The sequence below is a fragment of the Trachinotus anak genome, unplaced genomic scaffold (assembly GCF_046630095.1).
Source record: "Trachinotus anak isolate AG129_WGS33_773 ecotype Australia unplaced genomic scaffold, CSIRO_AGI_Tana_v1 ptg000023l, whole genome shotgun sequence".
Classification (NCBI taxonomy): domain Eukaryota; kingdom Metazoa; phylum Chordata; class Actinopteri; order Carangiformes; family Carangidae; genus Trachinotus; species Trachinotus anak.
The window spans coordinates 7,288,351-7,311,718 of record NW_027273874.1 but is presented as its reverse complement, the minus strand read 5'-3'; the positions used below and the strand labels follow the sequence as shown (position 1 = coordinate 7,311,718).

The window sequence follows — 23,368 nt, the reverse complement described above, 5'->3', positions numbered from 1 at the left end:
TTTACGTGTGTCGTGTTGAAGATGACATCACGATAAGTTTGTGCATTGTCTCTATGACAACAATGCCACATTGAGGGGGCTCTATCTATGTATCTATCCTCTCTCTTGTCTTTGCCTTGCGTGTGAAGAGGCTCGTTTCTTGACGCCTCTCTGTTTTGATGAACCTCATTAAAGAGCGAAAGCACATTCCTCCATCGCTTTATGGCGTTGTTGCACACACACACACAAACACGTGAGCATACACACATTCCTGTTGGTGTTTATAGAGCAATTCCTCTTTTTATTTACCTATCGGTGATCATGTCCATGTGCTTGTAAAACACTGCTGCTGATAAAAACGAGTCTACATATTCATACACACACACACACACACACACACACACACACACACACACACACACACACACACAGCTGCCAGCCGGTGTGTTTGTACCAGGTTCAGTGGAGAGCTTTCATATCACGGTCTGAAAAGCCGCCTCACCTCGCCAACACATCACCACTTAAGGAAACACAGGTGGTGAAATTTCTCAGATGCCTTCTCTAGAAATGTGAGCTGTGGGTTTTGCCAGTTGAGGAACTATAACAGTTGTTACTGCGAGGTGAGAGAACGGTCAGTGCGGGGTGTTTTAATTTCAGCTGGACACCACATTGAGGGGCAGAGCGGCCGAGACGTTAGAGTCCTTCCTCTTTCAGCATCGTTCTGCAGCACATTGATGAATCAATTAACCTCAGTCTGAACAATTTTAGTTCCTAAACATGTTGAAGTTCAGTTTTAGCGTCTGTTCACTTTGCACTTTGCATCGGTGTGTTAAATTCAGACGTCTTCCACAAACTTTTCTGAATTAAAACGAACCTTCAAGGAAAACAAGGCCCTGATTGATGTGAAATCACACAGCAGATGTTCGATATTTGATGAGTGAGGGTTTGTTTAGGCTGAAGTAATGACAGGACAGGATGCCATCAGTACCTGTCTGATTTGTTTCATATTGTTTTCGGATTGTGTGGCCATCCTTACATTCCATTCTCGTAGACATGAGAATAGAGTAACGCCTTCAAGGAACTTTGATGGTGAAAGGTCAAAGGTCAAGTTCACAGTGATGCACAAAACACTTTTTAGCCGTAACTCAAGACTTCACACAGCAATTATGACAGAATTTCACAGAAATGGTTCATATTTTATATGACTCTGGATCTGAGCCTGATGAGGTAATTCTAGCTGTCAGCTCAGGAAGCCCCCGCCCCTCAACTGACTCTTCCCTCCATCAGTGTGTCCTTGGACGGCAAACTCACTCGCTCCGAGCTGCCATTCGACCCTTCGATGAAACGCATCCTGAACCAGATGAATCCACAGGAAACTAATTCTCAGTCACATTAAAGTGCTCCACATTCCAGGAGCAGAAGTCCTGCCAAAAGGAGATGTGTTTAAGGGCTTAAGTGTTCTCATCATGTGCGAAGCATCGTCTGCTTTTTACCACCAGAGAGAGATGATGACACCAAGCGCTGATCTGTGGAGCATCCATGGTCACAGTGTATTAGAGATGTTATAGAGACGTTACACACACACACACACACACACACACACACACACACACACCTATATATGCACATGAGGGCGTAGAGGCATTAGCATATACTGTGTGCCTTTTGCGATGTGCAGAAAAACTGGCGTATGTGCAGTCGTTAGAAACCGCAGAGACAAAAAGGCCAAATAAAATATAACACACACACACACACACAGACACGCACACACACGTGAAGGTAACAGTTGACAACGCTGGGATATCTGTGAAATCTCTGTGGTCAGACTGTCCGTTATTAAACTCCAGCTGAAGCCAGTGGAGGAGCAGGGTGGAGACAGTAACATTAACCACAGCACCAAAGGAGCCCCAGTCAAGGCTGAGCAGGATATTTTACCCTCTGAGAGAAAAGGAGAAGCTCTTTATTCCTGAAACACTATTTCAGAAGACGTCGCCTGGCGTGCGTTGCTCTTCTGTCCTCACAGGTGTTAGTGTTTTGAGACGTTCTGAGCCTAGCAGCTCAGGTGAGGCCTCTAACAGTCAGACTTTAACTTGTCTGACTTTGAAACAGTCTAAATGTTTCCTAAGCCGTGATGGAAAAGTGAACAGTCCTGTGAATATTACAAACATCTGATAATTCACAGGAATGGATTTATAGGTCAGGGATAGATTTCACCTCAGCTCCACCTGAATCTAGATAATAACTTTGGTGCTTTAACATACTGTAGAAATATACAGCAATATGGCAGTTATGTAAAAAGTTTTAATAATGATTTATCCTGCTGTTTTTGAATATTTTTTTTAATGTTTGCAACATTGTTAAACACATATACAACTTTCTGCATAGGACTTTCTTGTGCTCCTTATAAATAAGAAATAATAATAAATTTAACTGATGTTATTTCAGAGAAATCATGAATTTTAGGGTTTAATGCATGTTGTTCATTCAAGTACAGGTGTTATTCAGGTTCTCAGATGGTCCTCAGCGCAGGGTCTGCTATTATTGATATTATATTCAGTTTTTTTTATCATCTCTTCAGTTGTGAGTCAGTTCCCAGACTTTTTCTTCACGTGCACTAAAGCTATGATTTAACTCTTATCATTGCACCACAGTGGCCACAAAAAGAAAGTTGAATTCATAAGCAATGAAACAAATTGTTGCTCAGGTTGACACAATCCTGTGTTTTGTAGTTGCAGCCTCTCCTGGTCTGGTATGACCAGTAGACAGATACGCTGATCCAGAGTCAGTTTCTGACTTTACGACCATACCTGTGTGTTTTAACATCTACTGTTATCCCCTAACTGGAGCTTGTAGCAGGGCCACTGGTACAAAAGTTAAACAGGGGCGCTTTAAATCTATGAGATAGATACAAATCTATAAGACAGATTTATTTACCCCAAAGTATCAGATTTAGACAATTTTCACACTCAATCTGGGGTCATGGAACTTGGGGGACCTAAAAATGACAGTCATGGCCCGAAATTTAGAGGAGTCCTCGTGTCCGCTGAGGTGCAGTGGATGATCTATGAGGCGCACATGGATGATTTTGGTGTCCATGTTCTCATATCTTAACAGGGAAAATGACTAATGTGCTAGTTTCTCCAAGAACCTCGGTGTGTTCCTTTGAAGCACAGGGTGAAAAACGCCGCCGTTACAATGTTTTATACTGTGAAAGCGAGTTTTTGTCGAGAGGTCAAGGTCAGGATTAGGTGAGAGGTAAAGGTAATCCTGATCTGCCGTCCTTACATAAAAGTACACACACACACACACACACACACACACACACACACACACTCAGATATTGTAAAGAAAGTGAGTTCTCCAGGGAGTTCAGAGTTGGTGAGGTAAAGAGGTGAAAACGATTCTGTTCTCACACACTCAGAGGTCAGGGTGAGGTAATGATGACACTGTTGGCACAATGTTCACACACACACACACACACACACACACACACATACACTCTCACACAGACTTAGCTGAGGGTCATGTTGAGGTAAAAGTTAAAGAAGATTTGGCTTTCAGTGGGAGTCCAGAGAGACTCATAAATACAGAGCTGGTACACACAGCGGGGGTACAGGAGTTCACACACACACACACACACACACACACACACACACACACACACACACACACACACACACACACACACACATGAACACACACACACAGGCAGGGAAACACAGGCAAACAAAATAGTATGTGCACATGTATGGGAAAAAAAAAATTGGCCTTTTGAAGTTGTATAAACTAAAGCAATGCAACCACACAAACACATGTGCACGAACACGCAGCAATTAAGGAGGAATATTTAGGGAAATGTGAACATGTAATGACGTATAAAAGAGATGAATGAAGCTTTGACAGCCGTTCATTGCTAACCAGCAACCTAAATGTAAATCACATAGTGCATTAAAATTCTCTAAACCACATCAGAACTCGGCAGCAGAAGCTAAACACATGACTTTTACTTTGAAATTCAAGAATTTAAGAAATAAAGTCAGATTTAAATAATGAAACCAGGTTTTTTATTGTCAAAGACACCAGGAGCAGGTCTGGAGTCCCAGTTAAATATTTATGATAATCCTGCTTGTAATTTAAAGAAAAGTTTATTTCTATAGCACCATTCAGACACAAGGCAATTCAATGTGCTTTACAGAAGCATGGAAATACATTAAAGACAGAAAAACAAATTTGAATAAATGAAATGAAAATATTTTAAAAGAAAGTGCTGTAGTGATAAAAGGCATTAAAAACAGCGAATCATGTGCAAGTAGTGATGTTTTAATGTGTGTCCTCATCACAGGTTGTGAGCAGTTGAACTAAAAACTGGCGCCTCCTTCTCAAAACTACTGCAACTATTATTTTCATCATGGATTCACGTGGATTCATTCATTCTTTTGCCTATAAAATGTCAGAAAATGGTGAAATTTAGCAGCACCCGAGGAATCTTTTCATTTTTCTCGCTCCAAAAACCCAAATATTTGCATTTTACTGTAAAAGAAAAGCAGTAAACATTCACATTTGAGAAGCTGAGATTGGAAAGCATTTGGTGTTTTTGTTTGTAAAACGGCACTCTAATTTTGTCCAATCATTTCAATTCTACCTTCCAGTAATTCCCCTTAAAATAACAATGATTACAATACAATATTTCCTATCGTGTCAATCATCCTGAAACTGGAGCCACTGTGTTTTTTTTTATGCTAATTTTTTTTGTCCTTTGGGCACCACAGAGGTCTTTACCAAATTTCAGTGCTTCCAGTAGTTGTTGAGATATTTCATAATCTGACCGACGTCGCCATCCCCAGGGCGATGGTGCTAACGTGGCTAAAAAAAGTGCGGCTTTCACAATGCCTCTGGTCTGTAGTTACAGTGTTTGGGTGATTGTTTAGTTTGGAGATAATTGCTGGGAAATCAGAGGGTTGGTTGCCTGAATGTGAGTGTGTGTGTATGTGTGTGTGTGTGTGTGTGAGAGTGTGTGTGTGTGGCGGGGTGGACGAGAGGGCAACGCTGGGGGCCGAGTGAGGCGGTGGGCTCCTGCAGGACCCGGAGAGTCGTAAAATGTAAAATACTGTGCTGCAGTGCGAGTGTGTGCGCGCACGCTTGTGTGTGTGTGTGTGTGTGTGTGTGTGCATGTGTGTGCATGTGTGTGTGCGCGTGTGTGTGCGCGCGTGTGTGTGTGTGTGTCGGTTCCGCGCAGCGAGAGGTTATCCAAACAAACCACTAGAATGTCAAGTTACATGCCGACGATTCCTCTGTGTTTTATTGGCTGACTTCACTGAGTTACTCCTAGGTCAGCACACACTGGGGCTGTGTGTGTGTGTGTGTGTTTGTGTGTGTGTGTGTGTTCGTGTGTGTGTGCGAGATGTAAGAGAGAGACTTGTTAAGGTGAGACAGACTGCCTGGATGTCTGTTTCAGTGTGTTAGTTTGGAGAGAAGTTGTGTTTTTCTACCTGTGCGTGCATGTAATGTGAAAATAAGCGTTAAGTTACAGGGTGAGAGCACGAAAGAGAGAGAGGCAAGGGTCAACCAAAGAACAAGGGTTGGCCAGGGGCTGGCTGTGTGTGTGTGTGTGTGTGTGTGCACGACACCTCGGTATTCTCAGAATCCATAAGACCTCTTGCCCTCTTGACTAACATCTGAGAATGTGATAACTGCAGAGAATGTGAGAATATACTGGAGAGCGGACGGTTGTGAATTGGGAGAGAAACCCGACGGATGTTTCACGAGCGGATGACCTTCCAACGACCACAGAAGAAGAAAGGGTGGGGGGGGGAGTCACAGTGAAAGTGAGCTGATGTTCGTCTTCAGGCCAAAACATGCATCAGGTTGTTTTTTTTTTTTTTGGATACAGCTTGTTTGACAGAGACAGAGGACTTCAGGCCTTTATACACCATGTCTGCCCAAACCTGTTCACCATAAACAGTTTCTATATTGTGAGATTCTTCTGAGCTGAAGGAGACAAAGCTACTGTAACGAGCAACTAACACTGATCTGTAAGAGTCCATCAGACAGATTCACACACTCTTACACCCTCAACTTATTATCTACTCACGTATGTTTCTGTCCTGTTACTGTCCTTTATCTTTTGGTCTTGGTTGTATTTACGTGCCCTGTATTTTTATGTTTTTATACCCACTTGCCCCACTGGGGTCAAATGAAGTGATTGATTGGTTGATCGAATGAGTGCGATGAACATAGTGTTTTTCTGGATTGCTGTCTCACTGAGAGAAGTCGATAGATCCAATGAAACGAGCCAAACCAGAGCACCACGTAGTTCCCAGTTTGATTACAGCTGGGACCTTTGTTGCATCTAATACTCCCCTCCTTTCTTGTCCGCTCCATTATTACTTGTCCAGCAAAAACAGAGCTATAATAAAAGAAGAAAAAATAAAAGAACAGACCAAAACAAACAGTGCAATTTAATAAAAAAACGTAATTATTCAAAAATCGATAATAAAAAAGTAATAATTGGCCTTTCTTGTGGCATCCATGAAGAAGATGTGTTCAGGGTCAAACAAGGAGGCGAGGTTCACACAGTTTCCCGCTGTTTGTGACATGTTTCTTTTCCCATCATTAATAAAAGAATTGATGATCACATCTTAATCAAATTTTTTTCCCAAGAAAAAAAAACAGCATGATGGATTTCTGTGCATATGTTCTGCAAACGACTCATGCGTGACTTTACAGTGAGTGTTCTGTGGTATTTTTTCCAACTGACTCACTGTTTTCCACAGATTTCTCTGCACAGTGAAGGAGTGATTGATTTCAGACACGGTCTTTGTCTGTATTCTTAGGTAACATGTTGTGTAACAGCTGCTCTACGAGATGTTTTTATGAAGACACACACACACACACACACACACACACACACACACACACACACACACACACACACACACAAAGGGTGAAGAGGATAGAAGGAAGAAGATGAGATCGCATTTATGTGTCTTCATTTTGTGTGTGTGTGTGTGTGTGTGTGTGTGTGTGTGTGTGTGTGTGTGTGTGTGTGTGCGTGCGCGCGCGCGTGCACACTTGTGCGTGTGTGTGGGTGAGAAAGGCGGTGTTCGGGGCACAAGTTCAGCTCTGTGTGAAGTTATGGGAGAGTTAAAATGCAGAGGAGGCAAGGTCAGGCCAATGGGCTGGCTCAGGGTGAGCCGAGGTGTGTGTGTGTGTGTGTGTGTGCGTGGGGAGAGAGAGAGTGGGGAGGCTAACCATGTTTAAAGGTAAGTTTAGGGTTACAGCTGGCAGTGGGGGGACGTATGGTGAGAAATTTGGGGTTGGAGAGAGGGAAAGAAGTGAGTTCAGTGTTAGGAGGGCAGGGAGGGAGCGCTTAGTTTACAGGAGAGGGCGGAGAGAGACAGAGGGTGGGTGGGATGGGGGGCGCAGGGTGAGAAGTTATTGGGAGAGTGGAGCTAAGGAGTTGAGTTTCAGGTCAAAAGGTGTAGGTGGAAGCAAAGAGAAAAGGTGGAGAGTGAGGAACAGGGCATTCAGACCAGAAACAGCACTGGTGTGAGCATGTTGTGTATCTACAGAAGATCTGGTTTGTGTGTCAGAACCAGGGGTTTAAAGACGTTCATGAGACACTACACAGCGGACAGGAAGGACTTTACAGCCCAGAAGTACATCACAAAGTCATCAATCGAAAGTTCACGCTTGTGCATATTTGAACGACCTGCGTTTTATTGTAGCGAAACTTAAACAAAGGTTTTTCACGCTGGCCCAAGTATGTTGGAGGTGTGGATGGGACCTTACACCTGGGCTTTGTTTTACCGCCGGACAATGACGTCAGTGGAGCTTTTGTCCATGATGTCTGAGGCGAACATATGGGTATCCTTGAAACTGCAGCAAAATGAAAATGAATACCCGTAGGGGTTTCCCACTTTGAGAAAAAGCCTCTCTGTAATAAATCCATCCATTTATCTTTTCCTGCAGTTCACTTGGGTCAGGGTCACGGTGTTGGCAGGCTAAGTGAAGTAGCCCGCTTTCCCTTTTTCCCTGAGGCAATTCCTCCAGCACGTGCTGGGGATCCCGCTACGTTCCCAGGCCAGATGGGATTAAAAAAAAATTCCTCCAGTGTGTTGTAGGTCTACTCTGAGCTATCCTCACAGTTGGATGTGCCTGAAAAACCTCCACAGTTGGAGTGGTTGGAAAGCTGTTGGATCAATTGGGAAACTGAAACCTTGGCCTCCAGGCTCCCCTTCCTCTTCGCCATGACAGTCCAGTGCAATGTACACATTACTGCAGAGGTTGCACCATTCCACCTGTCAATCATCCTACCCCTCACTCGTTAACAAGATCCCTGAGATACTTGAACTTGTTCCCAACCCAACAAAAGCAATGGACTGCTTTCCGTCCAACACGACCAGGGTCAGAGATGTATCGTTGTAGAGCTCAGTTAAGGCTCAGTTGGATGGTCAGTGACCAGTATCCAGAGTACCAGGACATCACGGTCATAGCTGAGAAGTAAACATTAATTAATTTCTCGAACGTGACGAGATCATTCTCCTCAGACAGTTTGAACTGTTACCCCCAGCTCGTCGATTTAGGGTGTCCATTATGACGACCAAGAGACATAAGTTTTCCTTAGTTCCTGCTACTTGCAAGTGATAATATTTTACTGTTGCTTGCTTATTTGCACAGACTGCCTACTTGACTTTTGCACTTTGACCTTGATGAATGAACTCTTACGTATCACTCGCCATCGTCTGTTGATGTCTGTAAGTGTTTGTGCGTTTTTGTATATCTTCGTTGCAAATCAATTCCCCTGTGAGGAACAATAACGATACTTTGAAATTTGAAAGTAGTAATCATTATACCGTTGGAGAGAAACATTGTCGAGGTGCTGACGTGCTCTTCAGTTAAACTCCCACAATGGATCTAGAGTTTTAGCTTCTCATTTACAAAAAAAACCCCTGTATTTGTCTTGTTTTTTATTGATGATTCAGGAGATGCTTCATCTTCAGATGTAGAGGGAATGCATCAAATTACGAAATGACCCAGAGCTAGAAAGTGAACATGCACTGTAACAATGGATATTCTGGTCCATTCATATCTGAAATTGCTCTCTATCCTTTTTTCTCTCGCTCCGCTTCACTGCAGCTCTCCGTTAGCTCTGGCCACCTTGCAGTCAGTTCTTTCTTTCTCTATGTTTATCCATCCCTCCGTTTTCTTTTCTCTCTCTGCTGTTCCCCCTCACATCCGTTCCAGGGGGTTAAGTAGACTGTTGACATTTTTGTGGCCGTCGCTGTATTATGTTGGGACTATCAGATTTATACTGACACGGTTCACCAATGTTACACTGACTACCCTTTTGTCTGCGTGCGTGTGTGTTTATGTGCATGTGTGTGTGTTTTATGGACTTGACCTCGCTAAGAGTGAATGATGTTTGGAAGCAAACCGAGGAATTCCGGCTTCTGAAATTTCCATAATTCTGACTTTAGCTTTTTTTTTTTTTTTTTTTTTGTGCTCTGACCTCGGAAACAGTGGAGTTGTTCATTTTGGATGCATGCTCTCATATGTGCACGCTCTCTTTCTCTTTCACTCTCACACACATGGATAAATGACAAGATGAATTTACACAAAAACATACATTCAGACATCCATCACACACACACACACACACACACACACACACAATTACAAGCACAGGCCCAGAGGCACGTACGCCTGCAGACGGACAGCACACTTACTGTGCCTTATTCGCCTGCGCTCCAGATCTCCTAAGTTTTTGATGACATTGTTATGATCATACTGGAACGATTTAAGCACTGCCCCACACACACACACACACACACACACACACACACACACACACACACACACACAGAGGGTCATACGGGAGTGATTGTGCCTAGCAGAGCCAGCCTGGGCTCTCACACTTTGATATAAAACGCTCCCCTACTGATTGACCTCCGCTGTGAATATACACACCTACACACACTTTAAGTGCGAGTTATAAATTGGCAAAGTTGGCATTTAAACCAGCAAGTCTTTATGAAATATCTGCGGCTTCGATTCAACCTTTTTTCTTTTTTGCTGTAATAGATTTTTTTCCATCAGAGATGTGTGAAAATAAATTTACAAGGGGCCCAGTTGTGGATTAAGAATGAATGTGGGGCCCTATTGGGGGGGCCTTTACCTATAATTTAACAATGACATGTTCATGATTGTTATTGTCTGAGTAGATATTTTGAATAGTGTAGTTAAAATTAAAATATCTAACAGGGCTTAACATGTATAATTGTAATGGGAAGGTACATGTGTTAGTAAGGTGGGAAAAGCTGAAGTTAAGAACTTTATTTTCTCAAATAGTGACCTGGGCCTTTATTTTACCTGAGCTACAGAAGATAACAGGCATTTATTTCTTATTCCCTCTGTTTGATGTGTATAATTGGTCATATTTTGATAAGACGCCTTGTTTTGATCTGCTCCCGTTAAGGTTGCCGCGTTAAACTGTTAACACAAATGCAACACTTCTCGTAACTGTTTCAAATTAAAAGCCGCCTCGTGTTTCAGTGGACAGAAACCCTCCATTTCATGACAGGGCTTTTATTGTGAAACATTTGCAGACATGGGCGTGTGCAACAACATCTGGACGGAATTAAAGGACAACAAAGCAAAGTGGATCAGGATGAATGAATCAAATACTAAAGATGACTAATCCAGAAGATTATATCCTTGAATATATTAAATGAAAGAGGTGGAAATGTACGTTATGCTTTATCCACCCTTGTTTTTCCCCAGCTTGTATTAGGGGCCGGGCTTTATTTGTTTGTGTTGACCCTGACCATTATTGGAGACGTTGCTTTTAATTGTTCCTGGTCCTTATGTGAGGAAATACACTACTCTAAACCTCCAATCAGGATTCAGCAAATTAGAATTGAAAGACTGTTTGGAAATCTTAATAAATTGCACCTAAAATAATTTTAACCTCGATGTTGCCTGTTTATACCTATTTTAGATTTCATAAGTGGGAACCAATGGTGGTCAGTCTTGTTTATTTGGGAGCTGGTGTGACCCCAGGCCCCTTCATGCTCCCCTGTGCCCTCTAAAACACTCACAAATTTCTGTCATAAAAATAAAACTGTTTTCTAATCTCGCACAGCTATGATTAAGGTGTGGTTAGGCACCGAAATGACTTGGTTAAGGTTAAGGAAACATGGTGGTTTGGGTTAAAATTGCTACTTTGTCAATGTTAGGGCACCTTCGTTGTCTCGGCTTGAATAGTAAGTACTTGTTAAAGGTTGGGGAAGCAATCATGGTCTTTGTGAAAAAACAACAACAGTTGTTTGTTGGAAATGGGACGCGAACAGCAAACTCCTGCATCAACGCATGATGTTTCGTTGACCCACCCCTGACCTCCTTATTCACGTTAATAAAAAGGCATCTCCATTCACTCTTTCCCTTTTATCCCTCCATCCCTGTTGGGCCTTCTCTCTTTGCTGTTGTTTTATTTCTAAAGCAAGGTACTACAGGCAAAAGTGCATTTTTGGCTTGACTTGACATTGTTAAGATATTCTCAGATTTTGAATATAACCTGTGTAGTTTTACACAGTACACTAAAGGCTCATGAGGAGCTAAATATATCACTAAGGTTAACGGTCAGTTTTTTTTTCCAAACATCATACTCTCTGTGCAGAACAATCCAGAAACTTGGCCTGATGCTTCTTCACACTAATTCAAAACAACTGTCTCTTTCTTTAAAGCAATATATGCTCGTTTGATCATGCGAGTACATTTTGTAATACTGGAAGTTCTTGAATATATGATGGTTTTAGTCATGTATAAAGTTTCATTATGAAAGGATGTGATGAACACGTCCTTATTCTCCAGGGGTATATTGCCTTGGGTCTGTTTTTCTCTTTTATTTTCCTTTCATCCGTCCACACTTTGCCCTCTGGCACACCTCGACCCGTCTGTCCTCCGTCTTCAGCCATCCATTTCTCTCTCCTTAACTATTCCAGTAATGTGGAAGTATTTATATGCTCTTCTCTCTCCCAGCGTGTGTGTGTGTGTCTATCCTGTCCTACAATATTATTATGGTTGGCAATAGTAGCTCTGAGCCTGGCATGGAGGGGAGATTTTGCACACCAATACACAGAGGAGGGGAAAAAAAAAAAAGAGACAAAAAAGCAAATGAATGAGGCAGAAATAGCCAGAAAGATGAGTAGAAATTGAGAGATGTGCCGGGAAGTGACGACAATCAAGGCCCGTCTTTGGACTCTTTGTCCGCTCTAATATTTCTTCTACATCTCTGGCTCTCCCTCCGCTCCATCGCTCTTATACACCGCGATGATGAATGAAATCAACAAACTTGTAAAAGCCCTCTGGCTCTGACAGTGAGCTGTTATGTAATGAGTCATGCTGGCAATGGAGGTTTTCTCTCTTCACTATCAAATGAAGAACCGAGAAACAGTGTCTCCATAAATGAAACTCACTTATATTTATTTATTGCCAGAATCTTAAAAGGACATGTGTTTGGGATTATCATGCGACTCCCTCTCTTTGTCTTAACATGAAGAGGATTAGTAAACACCACAGCAGGACACACTGTAATGATTTTAATGTGATGTATAATCACTGTAATTTGAAATCTTCTGTGTTTATCCCTTTTTTTGCGAAGCACTCTGTGCTCTGGCGTTTGTGTATCGTATTTCCCAGAAATCACCTGTCAGTCAAACACTGCGGTTCTCTGGATGATGCTCTTTTTCTCTTGTTTGTCTTGTGTGTCATGTACTTCTTGAGATAGTGGTTTGGTTATTGGCTCATTCAGCAATCAAACCAAAAAAAAAGATTTATGAGGTTACTACTTTAAATGGCTTTTGGAGTGCACATCTTCTAAATGGATCAAATACGTTTGATCTGGTTTTCAAGGGTTTTTCACCCATCGAGGGCTCATTTCCTGTCGTTACTTGCTAAAAAGTGGCTCAAACATTTACTAATTAGCACTAAACACATCAGGGGTAAATGGGAATGGATTTTGACTTGAAGTTGAGGGATCAATGAAATGAATGTACACAAATGTCAGCCTTCTGGAGGAAAGGTCGGGGGTCAACTCCTCTCTGGAGCTACGCTATTAGCATGGTCAAAAATTGGCGATATTGATTCATTTATTTGAAAATGTTTCATATCAATTATTTATCTAACTAATATACTACAACTAAAAATAAAAGCACATTTTCCTTTTAGAGGGTTCAGGGTTGCATATCTGCTAAAGTATGGCAATTAATTTGCTTCATTTAGACGTGTGATGTTTGACATTGTTACTCTAATATTCAAACTATACCAAGTACATAACTACATAACAAAAACCAGGATATAAAATGTTTTAATGTCAGGCACTTACTAATGACTTTACATGATGATCATTTTAAGACATCACTGTATGTACGTAACAAAGAGTAAAGGTGTCCTGCTGCCTCAGGGTTAAGACACATTCCTCATTAACAGCCATGTCCAGGGTTTGATTCTGGTCTGGGGGGGGGGGGGCTTTGTTGCACATCGTGCCACTCTCTGTCCCCCATAGTTCCTGTCTGCATCTGTATTATCACATCAAATAAAGGCACAAATACCAAAAATAAAAGTACAGTCTATTGCAAGCACAGGCTCAGCCTATAATAACCCTATGATTGATGACTTTGTTTGTCAGGCTGCACTTAAGAGAGTCTGTAAACTTTGCTGTAAAAGTGATTAGTTGATTTTTTATTTTATTTTTTTTGTCTTTTTGTCAAGATTGCTTTAAAATCGAAGGTTATTGGGGAAAACTCTGTAATTTTCCTGAGACAGCACTGCAGCGCAGCAGTAAACTGTCTTCAGATCAGTAAAAAACAACCAAAAGTTGAAGCGTTGGCAGGTATTGTGTCTTAATCGCAGCAGGACATACGCTGAACTAGAACCACTTTGAAACAGGCTCCTCTGCTTCCCACTTTATCTACTCCTCCTTCCTTTTAAGCTCTCACTTCAAAACAGATGCAATTTGGGCGCTCCGGCCTTGACTCCCAACGTCTGTACATATTGAACCTGCAAGTTTAAAAGCCTGAAACGCACTAATAAATAGCACTTGGCGGTGAAAACCTGCCAAGTTCTGAGTGCCGTCGGGAAATATCTGCTGAAAATATGAAGCGGGGCGGGAGGGGGGCTGTAAAGAGCCACTCCGCCTGCGTCCGCCGGCGTACAGAAGATCTGTTTCTCTCTTTAGCCGAGTCATTAGTAAAGACAGGCCTTTATGATCTGTTTATGACTGAAATACTGACTCTGGATGTGTGTGTGTGTGTGTGTGTGTGTGTGTGTGTATTAGAGTCAGGCAGAGAAAGAGAGGAAGGTATGAGTGTAAGTGCACATGAGTCAGTGTGTGCATGTGAATGAAATATGTTATTGGAGGGTCGTACACTCAGCGTGTGCATAATGTGCAGGTCAAAAATGTGAATTACTGGCATGCTGGAGCATTAAAGGACAGTGTAGGAAATGTGTGTGTGTGTGTGTGTGTGTGAGTGTGAGTGTTCCAGCGCAGTGAGCCATGTCTTTGGCGCAGACAGATGCTGAATCCATTGACGGATAATTAAAGCAATAACTGGCTCTTTACAGAAATGTTGGCCATATACACCGAATTCTGCTTCCTGCAAATTAATATCATTCAGCAGACTGCAGGATAGAGAGACATAGGCACAGACAGCGGCACAGAGAGGGAGAGAGAGAGAGGGAAGGGTGGATAATTACATATTGAAGAATCAAACTAATGAAAAATATGTATATTCTTAAGCAGTTTGTCCCCTGTGAGCCACTCAGGCACGGCTGACTTGAAGCTTTTGTCTGCTTTTTATTTGTGTGTGTGCGCAAAAGCTTTTCATGTTCAACTTGGTTTCATTTCCCATAATTCCCGCCCTCCTTGTCTCTCTTAAACCTCTGGCTCAAAGCTGATCGCCCTGCTGCAGAACACACGCACGCACACACACAATCATGCACACACACACACACACACACACACACACACACACACACACACACAAGAAGCAACACACACGAGCACGCATGAGTAGACGCATGCAAACGCACAGACGAGCCACGATTCGGGTTCACGTTCGCCGAGGTTCCAGGATGTCTTCAACACCTCCGACTGGAGGTCTCACTCTGCAGGAGGAGAAACCAAAAAGACTGAACGAGAGACAGAGAGAAACAGAGAGAGAGAGAGAGAGAGGAGAGAAAACGAAGAGAGATGTTTGGACGGGAGACTCGGTGAAGAGGTCGAGTGATGAAGACACGACACAGAGATCTGGAGCAGAAGGAGTCAGATTTGAACTCTTCACCGTCCTGAAGCCGACACATGATGAAACGGACAAAGATGAAGACCAGTTCTGTCATTTGAGAATTTCCCACTTGCCTCCTAAAGTTTACAGCAGATGACCGAGAGTATGTGGTCACACATATGAGGCTGGTCTTCATGGCTTTGGCCCTTTAGTCCCGATGAAGGAAACTCTTCATGCTACAGGAAATAATGACGGTTTAGACAACAGCCTGCTTCATCTATATAGTGAGCACAACCTGAGAGACGGAAATAACATTTAGTTCCACTTCATTGTTTTCAGTGTTCATGTGAGATGGTTTTTGTTTGGATCGTTTGATTGTTTGTGGCCCAGAGAGCTCAATGCACTGCAGCTTCAGAAAACACAAATGCGAATAAACAAAACACAAACAAATTCAGAAAATCTTCATCAGTTTGACAACACGTGATGCTAATGTTTCCAGAGAGAACAAAAAAGTGCACGAGGCTGGAACACACTTGTATGGATGTATTATACATCTATGCACACTTGTTATCTAATGCTTTTGACTTGAAAAGGCACAAAGCATTGAACAACAAGTGCGTCCCAGTCGGGGAAATCATTTTTTAGTGATGTTTTCTGAATTTGCTTGTTTTTTCTATTTGCAGCAGGCAGTGATGTATCCGTCCCGCCAATGTCTTTGTCAGTTGATATGGAAGATGCAGTAGCACTTGTTAGCAATGTTTTTCACCTGATGCGCTGATGTTAACAGCTGTCATATCTGTGAGTTGGTTTACAACAACTTGTACAGCAGTGTCGATCTCATTCACACCTTGTCCTATGTTTGTGGTCATTTCCCATCACCACTTTCCTGACTGAGCCCGTCCGAGGTCTTGAACCAGGCCACATCCCTTTCAGGTGATGTTGAAGGCAGACTACTCGCTGACCTCACTAACAATCCTGCAAATCCCTGCAGCCAGATTCCAAAATCTTGTGGAAAGATTAATACCCAGAGAGTCAGATTTAGATGTGCATGTAGATGGAATATCAATATTCAGGTGTCCACTTAGTTTTGGCCATTTCGTGGCAGAAGGTCTTTTAGAAACTGCAGTTCACTTCTGAATTCCAAGTGAAATCACTATAAGGGATAAATTGATGAGGTGTAATTTCTTACTTCTTTTTTCCTCATTTTCTCCGATTTTGCTTTTGATTTCCCAAATGGAGTTGGGGATGTCTGGATGCACTCCTCCTCCACATCACCCCCCTCCCCTTGCGAGCTACCATTGGCTGCTGCCAGGGATCGCTGACAGATTCCCGCCTTGGTGAGTCTTGGCTCAAGTTCGACTTGCAGAGCCCGGCCAGACCGAACCGACCAAATCAAACACCTTTGGTAAAGAAGGAAAAAAAACAACAAAAAAAATGTCTTGTCGGGCTCCGTCGGGTCTGGAGCGGTGTGGAGGGTCGAAGCCTCCAGTTTTGAACCAGTTCAGACCGCAGGACGAGTTCAGCAACCATCAGGCCAACTCCATGGTGGTCCAGTTGGATGTAGAACAGGCGTAGGAGCCATCTAATTTGTCTTAAAGGTGCTTTAAAGGCCTTGTGGAACTGCATCTTACTAAAAAGATCTTCACTCAGGAGGGCTTTGTTTAAGAGTGTAGGTTGTTGTTTTATTTTTTATTGAATGGGAGGAATCCTCTATCTTTTTTACCTTAAATTTGGAACCACTGATTGAAGATGATGTCCCAACTTTCAAGCACTAATTAAATAATGGTTTTTTTTTACATCCTCATATAATGAGGAATTTCTCTTTGCTGTTATTGTCCAGGCAGCTGTCCCACTTGGAACAGACTTCATCTGCCAGCCAGTTATAAATAATTTTCTGTGGCCAGGATACAACACAGAGATGAAATATATGGATGTGAACGCGTCTACAACGTTAGTGATTTCCAGCTCCTAAAACTAAGAAGTGTTGGTTCATTGCAACTGCAATATTTTAGTTGAGTGTGATTGCATTGTTGGTGGACAAAATAAAGCAAACACCTTTCAGCAAAATACTTTTTAGTGCACTGCAAAGCACAGCCTCAAAAATAACTGTAGACTTGTTTCAACACTGTTGCCCCATTTACACTGGACAAAAAAACCTGCTAACATCTGTTTTTTTGTCGTCAATGTGAAAAGGTTCAAACAGCGTTCAGTCGGTCAAATGACTCGGGAGTGACGGGTTTTTATCGGCTTCAGCTCCAATCAGCAGTGACATAAACATGACGCCCTGGTGAACACGTTAATTTTCACCCCTTTCAGAGCAGTTAAACCAGAGACATCTCCCTGCACCTTCAGCTGAGAGTGAAATAGTTTTTTTTTTTTTTTTTTCTGGCTTATTATGCCTTTTATTTATAGGTACAGTGAGGGAGAGCCGCGGGTCGGACTCGAACCAGCCCGCCACTGCAGTCAGGACTAAGCCTTAATGGTACGCACTCTACCAGGTGAGCCACCGAGGCGCCCCCATTAAATAAGTTTTAAATACACATTCAGTGCCCGAAGCATCTCACACGGAGGATGTGCGTAGGATCACATTAAATTAGAATGAGTCTACTATAAATACTGTTTCCCCTTTGAAAACTGTGGTCACAAAGTGGGGAGGGAAACACTAGAAGAGACAGAGGAAACAAGCGTGCATTAAAAACATGACAAATGTTCAAACCACAAAAATATAAAGTCATAAGATTATGAAAAAGCCAAAGAAAACGAGCGCACTGATTCAGCTTCGGAGACCTGACTCGGTCACCTTTATTAGTCAGGTGTTCATGTTACTGAGTCCTTCTCCTGCCTGCTGTTACGCCGCTCGATCAAATAATAAAACACTGCTGTCCTTTTTATTATTTGGCAGGAGGATGAGGATTTTTGGTTTTCATCACAACTAACTATATGCAGCGTTCAGTCAAGGGTTCCATCTGCGGTGATTATCAGCAGCAGCGGTCCTCCGTGACCTTGGACGGCACCGTGTATCTGCTCGAGAAGAGCCAAAGTTCCCCCAGTCAGTCATGGCTCTGACCAGAAAGCCGCCTCATCTGTTTTTGTAGGCTGTTTCACGGGCCATCGGGGGATGTAAAGGCGGCAGGAGGAGGTTTTCCTGATGACTGTCTGCTGCTGCTTCGTGTTAATGGGATTCCAGACCTCCCTCACACCGCGACTTCGCTCGCTCTGTGAGCGCGGCGCAGGAAAACAACAACTGCTGCTGGCAGGCGGGAGGCTTTCAACAGCCTGCGGTGCCAATAGTTCAGATTCCTCTCCTCCTCCTTCTCCTCCTCCTCTTCCTCTCTTCCACCACCTTCATCCCTCTATCCTCCTCCTCCGGTCACCCTTTAAATTTTGTCTCTTTGTTTTCCGTCTTCTATCCGTCACTTCAGACCCAGTTTCTCCTCTTTTCTCTTTAGTTTACCTCCTTTTTTCATCTTCTACCTCCTCTGATTTCTTTCGCTGTGACCTCCTGAAATTCTCTTCTTCATCCCCCCTTATCCTCTTTCCCTCCTTTTTCTTTCTGTCCTCCTTTCTTCACCTTCTTATCTTCTCCTGCTTCACCTCTCCCTTCTTTTCTCTGACCCTGTCCTCCCCCTCTGTCTCTCCTTGAATCTCTTTGTTACGTTCTCTCCTTGCCTCCCCTGTTGTCTCCTCTCCTTTCTTTACCTCCTGTCTTCCTCTCCCTCCTCTACTTTTCTGACCTTGCATCCCCCTGTATTTCCTTTCATCTCTTTTTCCTCCTCTTCTTCCCATTTTTGACTCCTCTCCTCTTCATTTCTGTCTCCTTTGCCTTCTGTCTCTCCTCTGCTCTATTTTCCCCTCCTTTCCTTTCTCCTCTTCGTCTTTTCTGTCTCTTTGCCTTCTGTCTTTTTGTCTCCTCTCCTCCTCTGCCCTCTGGTTGACTCCTCTCTTCATTAACTCTGTTTAGAGACCAGTAAACCAGCTTGCCTCTCACAAACCTCCCAGTGCCCCCATTTAAACTGTAGACAAACAAACACAGAGCACGGAGGGAACGCACAAACACACACATAAGCATACATACACATGAAACCACATGTCCACACATAAACACACACACACTCACACACACATATACAAGAACCAGCACGGACATAACACCCACAAAGGCGCAAACACACACAAAAAATGTACACGATGTTTGTCAGAAGTTGGTGCCCACTAACATTTAACTCAATGATGTGTTTATGGTGTTTTTGACCCCGTGCACTGTGATGTAACAGCCAAATTAAAACGCACACAAAAATGCAAAGCTCATTGTCTTTGAAAACCCACTTTGTCTCGTGTGGAGTTTCATATTTCTGGCTGATTTTATTGATTGCTGGGCAAGCGACAGCAAGGACACACAAATGATGATGTGCACATTTCTGTGTGTGTGTGTGTGTGTGTGTGTGTGTGTGTGCGCATACTCAGTGCTTCCAGATGAATATTGTGTTTGTCATCGATTAACGGAAAGACAGAGGGCGGGAAAGAGGGAAAGAGAAATGAAGATCACTAAAACCAGAACAGGAACAAAACAGGAAGTGAAGCCAGTAAAACAATAACATACGCAATTCCTTCGTAATAACATTCAAATGTTTTACTATACAAGTTTAATTACTGATTTTTCCCCAACAACCATTAACACATGGCTGAAAATATTAAACCTACACATACAGCATCTGTCAGGGGAAACGACAATAAATAGTATTGATGACCTAGTTTTTTTTTTCTTTCTTTTTTATGAACTTATCTGCAAAGTTAGAAAATGTTCATAGAGAAGCTGATTTTAAAAACGCACACTGACCAAGTATTTCATTAGTTTAACCGACACTTTGTGCATCTGGCAACTGAAGTACGATCAAGAGTTTTATTATTATGTTTAGAAAAGCATAGCTGGTTTTAAAGCTTAGAGAAAGATTGTAATCTTAATTAAATATTGGAAAAAGTCAACAATGATTTGAAGCACTACTCTTGTCATGAACATTTAACCAAAACCATGAACTTGACCATTTGCGTAATTACCCATAACAACACGGAGGCCGAATGATTTCATTCTCAGAGCACTGTTTTGTTTGGTGGGTCACTCATCGATTCACCATCCGTCTCTGGACTCTCTGTCCTTTTAATTCTTCATGTTGCTAACCAGCTATCCATCTTTATTCTCCAGTTTTTACCATTGATGTAATTTTTTAGCGCACAATCAGACTGAGATAGCAAACGAGTATAAGTTCCTATCATTGGCTTATCACAGTGACAGGCCATCATGCATGTTCAACTGTTTTAATGTTTTTAAAAGTTCATTTCATAAAAAAAATGATTAAAACATTATTTATTTATTTTTCAATAATTACATATTTTTACAAAAATTGCACCGTTTTGCAAATTATGTGTCGGCCAACTTGCAATACCTTTGCGGCCTGCCGATGGGCCCTGGCCCACATGTTGGGGACCTTTATTGAGTCATGCTAATGATTCTGTAAAGCTGTACTTGGGAGTGGTGTCACTTTGAGCTAACTTCCAACTTCAACATGCCATGTGCTTACATTGACGATGCTAGCATGCTAATGTTTAACAGGTATAATACTTAGCTTGTTAACTATTGAGGTTTAGTGTGTTAACAAGATCCTATTTGCTAATTAGGACTGAATGGGGATGACAGTTTTGCAGGTATTTGGTCATATTGGACAAACTGAAAGTTTTACCTCATCACGGTGTGAGCTGAACAGTCCTCACTTTTGTCTCCTCTCCTCTTCCCTTCTTCCTTGTTTCCTCACTCAGTTTCCACCAATCCATCCTCTCCACCCTCTCTTCATCTCGGAGCCACAGTGACATTTTCTACAAGAACAAAATTCCTTGTTAAGGTTTTATTAAATGTCAAAAAGTGTCCAAAGTGAATGATGCTGAACAGCTTTCAACACGTCCTCTCTCTCTCTCTCTCTCTCTCTCTCTCTCTCTCTCTCTCTCTCTCTCTCTCTCTCTGTTTGGTTATGACAGAATGTACTGAATGTGCCCTGAAGTCAAAGATACTGACTCCTACAAGTTGGCCAGTGTGTGTGTGTGTGTGTGTGTGTGTGTGTGTGTGTGTCTGTTTCATGTTCAGCCTCTCAGTGTGTGTGTGTGTGTGTCCCCTCAGCGACCCAGCACTTGGCCTTGTCCCGCTCCAGTGTCTCGACTTGCCAAACTGTCTTCTGATGCCACACACACAAAAATGTAAAACTGGTGAAGTGTAAAAAGATTTCTGAGTGGAGCTGCAGGCAGCTGACACTGAACAGAACGTGTGTGTGAGTAAATTGAACTGGAGTCAGTCGACTAGTTCTGGATTTGGAGCCATTTAATTCCATTACATTCATTTTGTTGTTAGCGCCACACGCTACACAACTAATTCGTCCAAACCTCTCTCTCTCTCCCTCCATCTCACCCTCTGTCTGAATTGTTCTCTGGGCTTCTTCCTCCTTCTCCTCTGACTTGCATCTTTTTTTTAATCCTCTTTCTTCCTTTAATTGTTCTCCTCGTCCATGCAGCTGAACCTTCAGGTGGCTTTAACCACCATTGTTGGTTTATTAGTGACAGAAGTAAAGGTCAGTAAAGGTGTGGGTGTAAAGTTAAGTTTAATTTAACCAGTTTCCTAAAATGAACTCAACTTTAAAGCAGCAATAATCAGTGTTTCCGTATGAACAGTGGATCAGATGGTAATGTGTAATTTGACTGTTTTAGTGTCTTTGAGCTCATTGTTTTGGTTCTCTGGTCTCTGGTTTTAAGTTATTTTGTGGGGATTGTCCACCTTTATTGAATAAGATGGTGAAGAGTGGGGACAGACGGGAGTTGAACCGGCGACTTGCCTGCTCAGAGCATCTGTCTTCATGTGGTATGAGCCCTCACCAGTCAGCTATTGGCCCGTCATCTCCTCCACACCTCTAATGTTGTGGCTCAGTCCCGTCGCTCTCATCAGGTCTGCTTCCAGATGCAGCAGGAGTGGGTAGAGACCAAAACAGAGCTAAAAGTACAGTGAACATTGATTTCCATTCATTAGGTGGACAAAATGAATGCTAACTGTTTGCTAAATGTTAGCAAACATTGAAATGTGTGAGGTAATATAATGTCAGTGTTGTGTTGACAGCTTGTTCTGTTGTTCCCAAGAACATCCACTGCTGCAGCTTTAAGGTGAAGAACCAGGCTCAAAAAGTTCCTCTAAGAAATTAGAGCTTAACTCTTTCTTCTTTCCTTGTTACCTCTTCTCCTTCCCTCCCCACCTCATCTTCTCCCCCCTTCTCATTCCTTTTCTTCACCCACCTATCTCTGTCCTCCTCCCCTCCCTCCTTCTCTCCTCCCCTCCCTCGTTCTGGCTCACTGAACATCAGCATGGATTTTCCGAAACACAGAAAGAGAAAGATGAGATGGCACAACATGGGGTTACAGTATATGTGTGTGTGTGTGTCTGTGTGTGTGTGTCTGAATCTCTACGCTCTGTTGTCTGTGGTCAGACAGAAGGTTCTGGAAAAGTGGATCATATACAGTATTTGATGGCTCATTATCTCTTTATGTCTCCAACAACTCACGGACCATTGGGAAGGAAGGCGGTGTGTGTGTGTGTGTGTGTGTGTGGTGTCAACACAAGTGCAGTGTGATCACCAGAAAACTGATTCAGAGGTCGTTGCTGGTTTCATCAGGATCAATGTTGTACAAGGATTTTTTTTGTTAATGTTGGTTAAAACATGAAGAAACAGTCACATACAGATGTTTACTTGTGCAGTTTTCTACAAGTGTACTAATGTATAAAGTGCTCAGGCAGCAATCTTGATTTTTTTTTTTTTTTTGAATGCCGATAAGCCTTTTTAACATTGAATGTTAAATTGGATCAGACGGACGGCAGAGAAGGAGAAGGCGGACAAGGGAGACAGAGAGAGAAGTAATAAAAGCAAAAGAGAGAAGTTCTGGCCTGAAAGAAAAGCCCTGAGTTTTGAAGACTTGTCATCACCTTCTGAGAGGTTTTGGACCACTAAAACACACACACACACACACACACACAGAGGGAGATACAACCTCTGGAAAACTGCTTAGTTCGAAGCAAAAGCTCT

The 23,368-nt window shown here is 42.5% G+C and overlaps 1 long non-coding RNA gene across 1 annotated transcript in view; it reads left to right on the top strand.

Moving 5' to 3' along the window:
• LOC139607232 (uncharacterized) overlaps positions 1-23,368 on the top strand; it is a 144,850-nt gene that overhangs the window by 6,420 nt on the left and 115,062 nt on the right. The gene's annotated exons all lie outside the window — the stretch shown is intronic.